The 14,431-nt window shown below is 43.1% G+C and overlaps 1 protein-coding gene across 4 annotated transcripts in view; it reads right to left on the bottom strand.

Moving 5' to 3' along the window:
- Window positions 1-14,431, bottom strand: part of LOC139375319 (rho guanine nucleotide exchange factor TIAM2-like) — a 134,472-nt gene that overhangs the window by 74,112 nt on the left and 45,929 nt on the right. The window contains exon 1 of one of the 4 annotated variants that reach the window (XM_071116987.1): window positions 11,581-11,600. The exons of the other annotated variants lie outside the window; for them this stretch is intronic. The gene's annotated coding sequence lies outside the window, so the exon portion shown is untranslated. Of the gene's footprint in view, window positions 1-11,580; window positions 11,601-14,431 lie in introns of those variants that run through there. 4 annotated transcript variants of the gene reach the window in all.

Here is a 14,431-nt window from a genome sequence, read left to right as displayed (position 1 = left end):
AAGACATCCTTTCTGAGATGAGATCCCAACGTACAGAACTAAACACTAAATTAGATGCCATTAATTCTCAGCTCAGTGCGATAGGGGGCAAGGTGACAATCCTGGAAAACGCTTTGCCTGACATCAACAACAAGATAACCATAAACGCGGGGCGCCTGGACGAGGCAGAGGGGCGAATCCTATCCATGGAAAACTTATTGACAGATGCCATGGAAACAATAGCATATGCTAAAAAGAAAATCGAGCATCTGGAAGAGAAAACAGAGGACCTGGAAAACAGGGCGCGAAGGAATAATTGTGTTCTATTCAATCTGGGCGAAAAAGAAGAGGGAAACATGCCACTGATCCGCTACCTGCAAGACAAACTTCCCGAGTGGCTCCACCTGCCCACCGACAGGCCCATAGAACTCGAGAGAGCTCACCGAGCACTGAGGCCCCCACCAGCAGCCGGACAACCACCGCGCCCAATCACCATACGTTTCCTGAGATTCACCGACAAGGAACGAGTCCTACAGGCGGCGAAAAACAACACCATCACAGTGGGAAACACCAAACTCGCTTTACACCAGGACCTGTCAGCTGGAATACGCCGAAAGCGCCGAGAATTTGACGAAGTGAAGAAATACTCCATTGACAGAGGCATCTTCAGGGGATTCAAATACCCAAACGAGCTCAGGATTCTTCACCAAGGAGCCTTGCGACACTTCAAAACTCCCGAAGAGGCAAAACGTTTTTGAAAGACAATCCTGGCCAATGAGAAACAGACCAATGACTAAATGCGATTAATGCCATTACTAAAGGAGGTAAGACGACATATAGCCGATATCCAGAGATCCACCCCCTAAATGTCATTATAGCCGTCCAATTTATATTTATTGCCCTTTAACTGAGAGGGGTGGGCTGTATAGCCTAACCTAGGCCTACTAATGTTTCAGCCTACTTTTATTTCCCTGTTTTTTGTTGTTGTTGCTATTATTACCTGGGGTTCCCTATGTCCCTTGGGGAGGTATATGTAGGCTGGGCTATTGATTTTTATTTTTCTCCCCTCTTTTACTGTGGTCTGGACGAGGGCAACTGTGTTATTTACTCAATGCGGGGTGGAGAGGATGAGGCATTTATTTGGTGGGGAGAGGGGGACGTTGTGCGTTGCTAACTGTTCCCGGTTTTTGTTTTATTCGGAACACAGAATTGAGACTGAGCGGGGGGGTAATAGATCCAACGGGATGTGTCGAGTTGTTTGGGAACTCGGCTGGGGTGTTCAGAGATTATTATTTTATGTACACCATTTATTTTACTTTTATGTGAACGCAGCTGTAATTACTATCCACTTTTACCCAGCGATGACTTGCACTAAAGTTCGATTGCTGCTCGATGACGATGACTAGTACCTTAAATCTATTGACATGGAACTGCCATGGTCTAGGACATGCAATAAAACGAAAAAAGATACTATGTGCTCTAAAAAAGGAAAAAGCAGACATTGCGCTATTACAAGAGACACACCTCTGTGATGCTGAACATGCCAAACTCCGCAGAGCTTAGGTGGGACAGGTGTATTTCTCATCTTTCAAATCAAACAGTAGAGGCACAGCCATACTTATCCATAAAAATGTTCCATTCATAATTGACAAAAACATATCTGATCCGGAGGGGAGATTTATTTTGATAACTGGGTCACTATATGGTCAACCAATTACTATATTAAACATATACGCCCCTAACACAGATACTCCTGCCTTCATGTCAAAAATCATAACCCTGTTCAATGAGCATTGTGTCTCCTTTGGCGTGGTGGCTGGAGATTTTAATTGTACCCTTAACCCAACCCTAGACAAATCATCTCAAGTCCCCACCACAAATCCTAGATCTGCAAAGATGTTGAACTCTCTTACTAAAGAGATGGGACTGATAGATATCTGGAGAGAGAATAATAGCTCATCTATGGACTATACATACTACTCTAATGTCCATAACACCTACTCCCGTATAGATTACATTTTTATCCCAAAGAGTTTCATAAATTCAGCCACATGTACAATCGGACCCATAGCACTTTGACTATTACATACTTTGCTAAGAAATGTATTCTTCTATTGTGGGCCTCAAATACCCCTCCTACATTTAAAATGTGGATTGACCAGATTGTTGACTTTCTTCCTCTTGAAAAGCTCACTTATGACCTCCACAAGAGACAGCCCAAGTTTGATAGACTCTGGTCTTCACTATTCAACTATATTTCAAACTGGACAGAGTGAACGGGGTGACTAGGGAAATGCATGTTGTGTAAGGTACTGTAAAACCTAAAAACGAATTATTGGCCCGTCGTCTCAGCGAATGCTTGAAATAGCTGATAAGAACCTTGATAGTGCTGCTGCAAGTGTTCTGTTTTTTTTGTGTTATTATTTTAATTTAGTTTTTGAGTACGTGTGCGTAGGTGTGTGTGTATGTATATGTGCGTATGTATGTACGTACGTATGTGTGTATGTGGGTATGTATGTATGTATGTATATATATGTACCAAGGAAAATATATAGATTAAGAAAAATAAATGCTTTTATTTGACTTTATCATTCATTTTAATTGTATTTTTATTTTTTCAAAAGTATTATTATTTTTTTATTTTTTATTTTTTTAAAGCCTGTCACATCTGTGAATGTGGAATGTGTTCTGTTGGTTGATTGAAAAACAAGAAAACTTAATAAAACTTTAAATTGAAAAAAAAAAATCAGGACCACAATCTCTCTCCATTGGCAGTCCATTCCGGCAGAGATGTGGGCCCTGGGGGCAGAGGTTTGTCTCAGATGATCTGACATCCCTCCCATGGGAAAACAGCCGAGCAACAGGCTCTGACCGCCAGAGGACCAGATAAGAGTCTGGAGGGTCCCAGGGAAACAGGTCCCCCACCCAGCACTGTGGGTCCAGCCCAGGAAGACAAGGCATATCCGCCAATCATGCCAGTTTCCTCCTCAACAGGGAGAAAGTGAGATAAATAGAGTGAAACAGAAACTGCAGCAGATTTTCACACCTGTCAGGTCAGTTTTTCTTCAAATCCTCAAGGTCAATGCTTTAAATATATGCAGCTGTATCCTCAGCCCCCACAACCATCCCTCTGCAACCCCCTCTCTTCCCTCCTACACTGTCACACATGAGTGGTGTGCTGGTGGGGGTGTCTAAAGTGTGTTCTCTAGTCTTTAAATTGAATCAGGTTGACTGGGTGTCCTGTGCATGCTGCACGGTCATCGGTCACCTCCTCTGGCGGGAGAGAGACTATTACAATCAGCTCTCTGCTCACTCACTCATTAACATAGTGGTGTGTAGCCTACAGCAGCACACAGGCTAGGAGACAGATCACAGATTCATGGTGATCCATCAGACACATTTACCAAAGGAGAACAAAAACAGGTCGGAGAGATACTGGAGAGGTCAATATAGTCACTGGAGGATTCACTAACAATGATTGAGAGATTCTGGAATTGACTGGATACACACCAAGGTGATTATAACACACATACTGACATAGGAATGCACATACATACATAGTCATCATTGTGTTCACCATCCTATAATATAAAGAGATGTAAAACGATACAAATCAATATATTGACAGCTTGAAAGACAATGTTAATCATTAAGAGTGGATCAGTCTTAAGTTAAGTTAGTGTAATAAGTTATCAATAAACTGCTCCTCATTTATCTGGGCTCGCAGGGCAGACCACCAAGCCTTTGTCCCAGCAGAGCCAGCCACACCGGCTCACAATGGTGCAGGGATGTCCAAAGACTCTGTGTGTGTGTGTGTGTGTGTGTAGCTCATCCATCACTGCCAGAGAAATTCATTATCCCCTCTACATTCTTGACACCAGGGGGTTGCCCTTGTGGTCTTCCTCATAGTAACTGCCTCTCTCCGAGCTGAGAGCAGCACCCGTTACCCTGGCCCCAGTTTTACACATCCAGACCAGGGCCTAGAACCATCCCTGAGAAGGTTTGGCAGCATGCGGGGCTGTGGGACTAGAAGCCTGGAGGACAAGTTGACGTTAATGATGATGAGTTAACTGTTCCAGCGCCACTGTACCAAGAGGATCCAAATGTTACCGATATGGCTCCAGTTGGCGGGTTTCGGTTCTCCTTTTTATGGAAAGGCATCACCATTCTGGCTCCAAATAGAGCCAAAGTCAAGTCACACAGACAATGAATCACTCAATTCACTCTTTGATCCAATTTGTGACCACTGGCTAGATCATAGGGTCCCCAGAGGCACCAGGTTATATGACAGGGACACGCCAGCAGATGGTGTATAATTGAATTGAATGAATCAAAAATGTGAATTGATAAATATATGAATAAAAATGAAAAGTAGGGCAAAGGCAATGACAGAGCCAAAGTCCTAGAACCTGCCATGTCTGCATTACGTTGTCTCAGCTGCACATGTTTATGTAGTTCTAACTGTGGCTGCTGTGGCTGTTCCACATGCATGTAATGTAACAAACTTCATGTGACCTCAGTGGAGAGGGCTAGGCTGTAGCTAGATGGCTGGCTGGATAGACACGCTCAGGGTCTACATCAGAGTCATGTAAACAAAAGGCCCTTTACAACATAAACCATCCATCGGGACTAATCAAAGCTGTTTAGATAGAACGCCATGACGTGCTGAACCTGGTCTATACCACTACTGGAATACACACACCCGAAATGAGTAGACGTTATACAGTAAAACGGTGTAAACATACCTCTGTGCCAAGCCAGAGACACAGAAAGGTACTGTGCATCTCCACTGTAGCTGAGCTTCTGATTCAAATAACCATGTTGGTTCTTAGAAGCACAACTTACACACCCTTTAAACATAAAAAATACAAATCACATACACCAGATAGGTGTAGTGAAATGTGTTGTTTTACAGGGTCAACTATAGTAGTACGGCACCCCTGGAGCAAATTAGGGTTAAGTGCCTTGCTCAAGGGAATATCGACAGATTTTATATATATATATATGATCTGAAAGCATCAATTCATATCATCTTTCAGCAGCTTTTGACTCATGAAATCGCTGTGTAGACTAGACTGCAACAATGAGAGTCCATTGAGTGAGCGAGCGTTACAGACATGTTAAATGAGGACATATGGAAAGTTAAACACAATCAATGAAACAGAGTGCCTTGTTTGTTCACCAAGGCAATTGATCAAACTCATTTAGTTAAAGCCTAAAGGCCAGAATGGACCACAGCAATGAGATCAGTTTACTAAAGAGTTGGACATTCCTCTTTGCTAAAAGACCTGGTGGGCAGAGCTTATCATTCATTCTAAGTGTTTTACATACCAGTCTTATGCTATATTGAATGCAAATTCCAGTACCTACACCTGGTAGATAGGTACAGGCTGTACTACAGGCATAGGATAGAAATGTGGTCCACTCTACCTGATCAGCAATGTGAACATATTTATGGTATAGAATGTGTGTTGGCCAGGAGCTTCATAAACTGAAGAATTCTGCTGACCTCTAAAGAGCCTCTCTCTGAAGGTAAGGGGTTACCCTGCCTGAAAAAAACTCTAGTCCTCACATGCCAACGGATGGACACACACATTCTGTAATATGAAGAATTTTCAATCACACATTGCAAAAGGTTAAGAGGAATGCTATCGCACTCCATTGACAAGCTGATAACTGATAGCAGAGCTGAGTGTGGCTGAGATCACTCATCTATACAGCAGATGCTCCCTGTCCAACCAGCAACAGATTACTTACAAGAACTGTGTCACAGTAATCATGCAGTGTGTGTGTGTGTGTGTGTGTGTGTGTGTGTGTGTGTGTGTGTGTGTGTATATATATATATATAGAACTGTGTCACGGCCTCCCGGGTGGCGCAGTGGTTAAGGGCTGATGGCAGCGCCAGCTGTGCCATCAGAGACTCTGGGTTCGCGCCCAGGCTCTGTCGTAACCGGCCGCGACCGGGAGGTCCATGGGGCGACGCACAATTGGCCTAGCGTCGTCCGGGTTAGGGAGGGCTTGGTCGGTAGGGATGTCCTTGTCTCATCGCGCACCAGCGACTCCTGTGGCGGGCCGGGCGCACTAACCAAGGTGCTGGCTTCCGGGTTGGATGCGCGCTGTGTTAAGAAGCAGTGCGGCTTGGTTGGGTTGTGTATCGGAGGACGCATGACTTTCAACCTTCGTCTCTCCCGAGCCCATACGGGAGTTGTAGCGATGAGACAAGATAGTAGCTACTACAACAATGGGACACCACGAAATTGGGGAGAAAAAGGGGGTAAAAAAGAAAGAAAAAAAGAAAGAAAAAAAAGAAGAACTGTGTCACAGTAATCATGCAATGTAATTTACTGTTGTGTGTGTGCGCGCGCGGTATTCCTCAGGCTTTTCTCCTATCCAATTGGAAACACATTTGTCTCCCCAGTGTTTCAGTCCACAGGAATTTCATAAAACCAATCCAAAGAGGTAAGGCTAAAATTAAAGGATGTTTCACTGTTGAATTATCACTTCCAATGTAGGCCTATGGGTATTTATGTAAAACATATAGCTGCTAGATGGCAAACCAGCACTGTGCTTGACTTAGGGGTTGAAAGGGAAAATAAGCAGGAGAAACAGAAAGTTAAAAACAATAAAAATATTTTCTGGTTATTATGGACAAGGCACATGCACTGAGCTGATTTGAATTAAAATCACGGTCAAACAGATCTATGCAAAACAAACTCTTTCACACTCTCAACAGAACCATTAAAAATGTCATTTAAAAATGGACAACAATGCAGCTGGCAAAGCTAATGCAGGACCAGACTGGCACCTCAGCTAGGGGGTAAGCACTAGCAGCTGTGCCACATGTGCAGCCTTTTACTGACATGATTGAATTAAAGCTGATGCCAAGCCTATTATTAACCCATCCAAGAAGAGCCCAAAGAATGTCAATGAGACCCAGGCTCGTTAGGCAGTCATGCAAGGACTCTGACAAGAAAACACACCAATATCACACAGGGGTTGAATACTACGGCACAATGGAGCATTTAGAGGACAGCAAAAAATAAATAAAATGGCCAGTCATAAATACCAATTTATAGAAATGATGAATTGGGTTATGGTATTACGGTGCGCTAGCAGATGCACCATGGAGAGGGCCTGGCCTGTGGTCCTGTAGAGCAGGCTGTAATGGACAGGCAGATGCTTCAGCCAGTGAAGGTCACAGGGGTCAAAATGATCTTTTATGAGAACACAAGTGGAGTATTTATTCCGTGCCTTCATTCCTTAATCTTTGTGTGTGTGGGGGGGGGGGGGGGGGGGCCTTAGTGAAAATAGAGAGGGCTATTTAACCCCCTCAGGCATATGCACTGCTGATACAAAACACATTCTGTTTGGCTCCTCACTGGTGGTGTGTGTGTGTGTGTGTGTGTAGACCCCCTCTCTACCTTCAGGTTGATGCCGTTAGACTAGCCTATAGCGTGTTCTGTCATCCAGTCTCAGACTGACTCAGGAGAGGGGAAAAAGCTTTGCCACCAAGTTGGATAATGACAGGAAAGCACAGGAAATAAGGACATTTGACATCACTAGAAAAGCGTACAGACTGTCAATCAGACACGAGAGTTGCACAGTCCAACTCTGCCAGTGATTATGGACAGACACACATACTGTGGTATGTAATATGTAAAGTAAAGAACACCTGCATTTATAAGTTTCTCCATGTTGATAAATGTGTGGTCGTCTGATGCAAGGCATGTGCGCTTACTGTGGAATTGTAGCGTAGAAAAGTAGTGTGCGTGTGTTATAAATATGTTAGCACAGTTATGGCAGAGCTAACAGTCCAGACACATGGCAGGGAGGGGGAGAGTAGAGAGTATGGAAGCTTGTTAAAATACTCTTGTAAAACCCTGTGGGATTAGCTGTGAGAAGCCTGTGGCGCTATAGGATAGCATAATTAGCAGAAACAGGCAGGTCTCTGACATTAAACCCCCCCCCACTTACGAAGAATAACTCTCATCGACTTTCTCGTCGCCATGTCAGACCTAGCCATCTGGTGTGTAATACATACTCTGAGGGTATTAACATGGCTTCTATTAACCAAGACCAGAAGGTCCTCCATTAAGAAGCTTCTCTCTCATCAAACCATCAGACCTCCATTAGATGAAGGTAACACACTGATAGAGAGACACTGCCCACAAAATGAGGTGGAAACTGAGCTACACTTCCTGACCTCCTGCCAAATGTATGACCATATTAGACATATTTTCCTCAGATTACACAGACCCACAAAGAATTCGAAAACAAATCCAATTTCGATAAACTCCCATATGTGTTGGGTGAAACACCACAGTGTGCAATCACAGCAGCAACATTTATTTTCCCTTTTGTACATCATTACAACAATGTATATAGACATAATGACATTTGAAGTATTTTGTGAGTGTAATGTTTACTACATATTTTGTATTATTATTTATCTATCTATTTTACTTGCTTTGGCAATGTAAACATGTTTCCCAGGCCAATAACGCTCCTTACATTTAAATTAATATAAATTGATAGAGAGAGCAGGGGAATGAAGACAGTAGAACAGACAAACCAGAGAGAAAGTAATAACAGCAGTAATCTATAACGTTTGCTTTGGACTGAGGCTACACTGTAAGGAAACCGCAGTTCCTGGCTTTTCGCTACACTGTTATTATCGGTAAATGGATGGATATGAACCTATTTACTGTAAAATATCATTATTGGTATAAAAAAGAACCACACATTTTCAGCTAGGCTGATCTCTCCACACGAGCTGCTAACCAGAAAGCCTGCTGCTTTCCCTCAGTGTCTTGCCCTGCCCAGCTTTGCCCTGCCCAGCCCAGCTCTGCCCTGCCCAGCCTTGCCCTGCCCAACCTTGCCCTGCCCTGCCCAGCCTTGCCCTGCCCAGCCTTGCCCTGCCCAGCCTTGCCCAGCCCAGCTCTGCCCTGCCCAACCTTGCCCTGCCCTGCCCAGCCCTGCCCTGCCCAGCCTTGCCCTGCCCAACCCAGCTCTGCCCAGCCTTGCCCAACCCAGCCTTGCCCAGCCTTGCCCAACCCAGCCTTGCCCAGCCTTGCCCAACCCAGCCCAGCCTTGCCCTGCCCAGCCTTGCCCTGCCCAGCCTTGCCCTGCCCAGCCTTGCCCAACCCAGCTCTGCCCAGCACAACCTTATCCTACTGGAAACAAACAGCCAGGCTAAAGTAGCCCTCAGGAGTCAACACATATTACTGCCTGGGCTTAGCTATATTCACTTAAATGAAGACTTGCTACACCTAGCTTAAGACAATCATGCGTCTTCTCTCCCAGACACAGTTGTTCCAATTGGCTGACTGAGTGACATCAGGCGTATGAGTCACCAGAGAGGGTATGCTCCATTAATCATAAAACTGTGAATAAATCAGTTTTCACAGCAGTCGTTGAGTCACATGCAGAACAGTGTGAGGATAAGATAAGATGAACGCTGCACTGGTAAACATTCTACTTTTCATTCACAAACACATCTGGATTGCACTGCAGTGGAGTAAACTTTATTGGTAAAAGATGACAAGTGCTGAGGGCATGAAACACAAAGAATCACAAATGGAAAGAGCTCAGGAAGATAGATAATGACTATAGTTGGCAATGGGGTTTCCATTGAGAAGTGGAGGATAGAGGAGATATCAACCACAGTCAAATGGGCACCAGGGTAGCCTAGTGGTTAGAGCGGTGGGCCAGTAACCGAAAGGTTGCAAGATCAAATCCCCGAGCTGACAATCTGTCGTTATGCCCCTGAACAAGGCAGTTGGCCTGAACAAGGCAGGTTAACAGGTTATCATTAAAAATTAGCATTTGTTCTTAAAACTTCTTGCTCCTACTTGAGACGCAGATGTCTCAAGTAGACACCTGGAAATGCAAATGCGCTACGCTAAATGCTAAATGTACTCGTTAAAACTCAAACCTTAATCAAAATTCACATGCAGGGTATTGAATTAAAGCTACACTCGTTGTGAACCTAGCCAACAAGTCAGATTTTTAAAATGCTTTTCGGCGAAAGCATGAGAAGCTATTATCTGATAGCATGCAACACCTCAAAATGCCTGAATGCGACGTAAACAAAGACTTTGCTTATCCGGCGCTACACAAAACGCAGAAATAAAATATAAAACATTCATTACCTTTGACGAGCTTCTTTCTTGGCACTCCTATATGCCCCATAAACATCACTATTGGGTCTTTTTTTCGTTTAAATCGGTCCATATATACCCAAAATAGCTTTCTATGGAAGCTGTGTCATTCAGAAAAAAACATCGTTTTTAAACGCTGCGTCATTTTTTTAAATTAAAAAAGTCGACGATAAACTTTCACAAAACACTTCGAAATACTTTTGTAATCCAACTTTAGGTATTAGTAAACGTTTATAATCTATCAAAATGATTACAGGGCGATGTATATTCAATAGCTCCTCGTCTGCAAATCAATGGCTGCCAATGTGCACATTGAAAACATCCTGGTGGAGACCGGAAGAAACGGAATCCAGTTAGTTGGATTTTCCAACAAAAAACTCCATTGAAAATGACGACAATGGCGACATCGTGTGGAATCTGTATGAATTGCATGCAGGTCGATATTAAATTTTGTGCTCTTTTAACAACCCATGAAAGTGACTTATGGAAATTATTTTTAGCTTTCAGAGAGCAGTTTTTCTTGCGTTTTTCAATGAAACACACGATCTGTTATAGTCACAGCCGTGATTTAACCAGTTTTAGAAACTTCAGAGTGTTTTCTATCCACACATACTAATCATATGCATATACTATATTCCTGGCATGAGTAGCAGGACGCTGAAAAGTTGCGCGATTTTTAACAGAATGTTCGAAAAAGGAAGGGGTAGACTTAAGAGGTACTGACTTAACTGACTAAATAAAATATAAAATGATGGCTGTGTGGCAGCCGTTCCATCTACATAGGAGATGTCTATGGGAGGCCACAGGTTTAAACACAGAGTTCCTATTATTCAGGTGGAATGCAGTTAAAAGCAGTGCCACATAACATGTGCTCAAGCACTCATCTCTGTACCACTTCAGAAGAGAGGGTATCTCTCTATAAAAAAAAACTCAGTCACACACTTCTCCAATGGCAAGCAGTTGTTTCATTGTACACAGGATGTGATTTTTTTTCCCTTCGCCTATGACTCAGTCCTTCCTTTCCCCAAGAGTCTAAACTGAAGGCACCATGCCCTCGCACATTCCCCCCTTCCAGACCGGCCAATTTGGAGCTGCCAACAAAGGGCCTGTTGAGTGAAGACCAAACCACGAGAGACAGTGGGGGGGTGAGAGAGATTACCCGTAGTCACTAATCCTAAGGGGCAGCAGTGTCAGGCATGGGCAGAGACGTATGGACAATTCCAACGGCAAGGTTCTGAGAGAGAGGCAAGAATTCTGCTCTTAAAAAGGGACCGTGGCTGGACAGTCTCTCTAAAGAAGGCTGCCTCTTGCTCTCATACCTTTAACATTAGGATTGTGCAGCGGCAGATTAGGAGCCAGAGTATCAAATGACAGCTGCATGTCGACAGACAGGAATAGCCTGAGATATACCATACTGTCCAACTATACACCAGTTACTTACTGTTAGTGTTTACTCTGCCTCCTCAACAGTGGTTGTTTTCCATCTTCACTGTACTCCCATGCTGTGTTCATTTATGGAGGTAAAGCTTCAGAGATGAATCACAGGCTTCATATCTAAAGGAACTGGCACAAAGTGGAGCCGTCACTCCTTAAACAGTTGCACAGCAGTGAACCATCTCTGGCTAGACTACACATTTCTTTTAAATATGGCATTTAGAATGGAAGTGCTTGGCTGTCTGTGATGACCTCATTTTAGGGGTATGTGATTCATGAATATTGCACCAATGGCTGGGTCAGTCATGATCAGAGTAGGTCTAAGCTAAAAAGACGCTTGAGAGGAGTTCCCACATCTGATTTTCAAGGGGAACCGGAAGGTAGGTTGCAAATACTGTATCCCCAAAAACCGGAAACATCCGTTTTGTTTCCGACACCCAGAGAGAGTGCAGTAAGCCTAACACCAAGGCTCAGCACAGTCCTCTACTGCTACTGGACACCAACAGGAGGGGCACCTGCCAATGATAATATTTACCCAGTTGATCTGTTTAAAAAGGTAGCACCCTTCCCAACTCTTTATCTGAAACACAAACCATTGAGTGCCATTAATTGCATGAGAACAATTCCTCTGGGAGCTGAAATGAAGCAGAATACAATATCAGCAGGTGAACTGTGTGCACTGCAGGGTGCAGACTGAAATATATTCTGTGTCACACAATAGCACTCAAAGTAATCAAGGAGAAAATCTAACTCCACTTATCCAGAACACCTCCTAGCTCAGCTGGTAGACCTATTGATTCCACCAGAGGAATGAACTGAATGTTTTCCCTCCACACAGATCACTGCTGATAAAATAAACCTAGCCAAGACTGGAACAGTCAGGGTGGTATGGATGTATGGAGAACCAGCCAGCCATGTCCTGCTGGCCAGGGAACAGTGGTTCAGAGTAAATTGGTCTAATGTAACAATTCTAGAAACGGCCAGCCTTGATGGACGGTTCTGGCCTGGGTGTAGTGTCTAATCAAAAACGATTATTTTGACCAATGGGTAAAATTATGTTAATTGTGTAGATTCTCCTCTAAGAAAACCAATATGGTCCAAACTTCATGTCTCTACCATAATCCATTCAAATGTTATTGGAGTTTTAACCCTTGTAGGGTGACTAAATCAATTGAGGTCAGAGAAAAAGTGGTTGAGTCAGCTAGGCTGGATGCTGTATGAGAATTAATGCTAACTGACAGGATCAAGGTTTAACTCTTCATCTTTCTTCTCGAATCCAGAGGACATAAAACAATATCGAGGTAAGCTAGTTAGACACGTTGTATTTTCAAATTGTAGCTTTTCATATTAATCCATCTACAAGGCAGGTTAACAGGTTATCATTAAAAATTAGCATTTGTTCTTAAAACTTCTTGCTCCTACTTGAGACGCAGATGTCTCAAGTAGACACCTGGAAATGCAAATGCGCTACGCTAAATGCTAAATGTACTCGTTAAAACTCAAACCTTAATCAAAATTCACATGCAGGGTATTGAATTAAAGCTACACTCGTTGTGAACCTAGCCAACAAGTCAGATTTTTAAAATGCTTTTCGGCGAAAGCATGAGAAGCTATTATCTGATAGCATGCAACACCTCAAAATGCCTGAATGCGACGTAAACAAAGACTTTGCTTATCCGGCGCTACACAAAACGCAGAAATAAAATATAAAACATTCATTACCTTTGACGAGCTTCTTTCTTGGCACTCCTATATGCCCCATAAACATCACTATTGGGTCTTTTTTTCGTTTAAATCGGTCCATATATACCCAAAATAGCTTTCTATGGAAGCTGTGTCATTCAGAAAAAAACATCGTTTTTAAACGCTGCGTCATTTTTTAAAATTAAAAAAGTCGACGATAAACTTTCACAAAACACTTCGAAATACTTTTGTAATCCAACTTTAGGTATTAGTAAACGTTTATAATCTATCAAAATGATTACAGGGCGATGTATATTCAATAGCTCCTCGTCTGCAAATCAATGGCTGCCAATGTGCACATTGAAAACATCCTGGTGGAGACCGGAAGAAACGGAATCCAGTTAGTTGGATTTTCCAACAAAAAACTCCATTGAAAATGACGACAATGGCGACATCGTGTGGAATCTGTATGAATTGCATGCAGGTCGATATTAAATTTTGTGCTCTTTTAACAACCCATGAAAGTGACTTATGGAAATTATTTTTAGCTTTCAGAGAGCAGTTTTTCTTGCGTTTTTCAATGAAACACACGATCTGTTATAGTCACAGCCGTGATTTAACCAGTTTTAGAAACTTCAGAGTGTTTTCTATCCACACATACTAATCATATGCATATACTATATTCCTGGCATGAGTAGCAGGACGCTGAAAAGTTGCGCGATTTTTAACAGAATGTTCGAAAAAGGAAGGGGTAGACTTAAGAGGTACTGACTTAACTGACTAAATAAAATATAAAATGATGGCTGTGTGGCAGCCGTTCCATCTACATAGGAGATGTCTATGGGAGGCCACAGGTTTAAACACAGAGTTCCTATTATTCAGGTGGAATGCAGTTAAAAGCAGTGCCACATAACATGTGCTCAAGCACTCATCTCTGTACCACTTCAGAAGAGAGGGTATCTCTCTATAAAAAAAAACTCAGTCACACACTTCTCCAATGGCAAGCAGTTGTTTCATTGTACACAGGATGTGATTTTTTTTCCCTTCGCCTATGACTCAGTCCTTCCTTTCCCCAAGAGTCTAAACTGAAGGCACCATGCCCTCGCACATTCCCCCCTTCCAGACCGGCCAATTTGGAGCTGCCAACAAAGGGCCTGTTGAGTGAAGACCAAACC

The sequence above is a fragment of the Oncorhynchus clarkii genome, chromosome 19, assembly GCF_045791955.1.
Source record: "Oncorhynchus clarkii lewisi isolate Uvic-CL-2024 chromosome 19, UVic_Ocla_1.0, whole genome shotgun sequence".
NCBI classification, from domain to species: Eukaryota; Metazoa; Chordata; class Actinopteri; order Salmoniformes; family Salmonidae; genus Oncorhynchus; species Oncorhynchus clarkii.
Note: the sequence above shows the minus strand (reverse complement) of the source record. Positions and strands in the feature narration are given on the sequence as shown.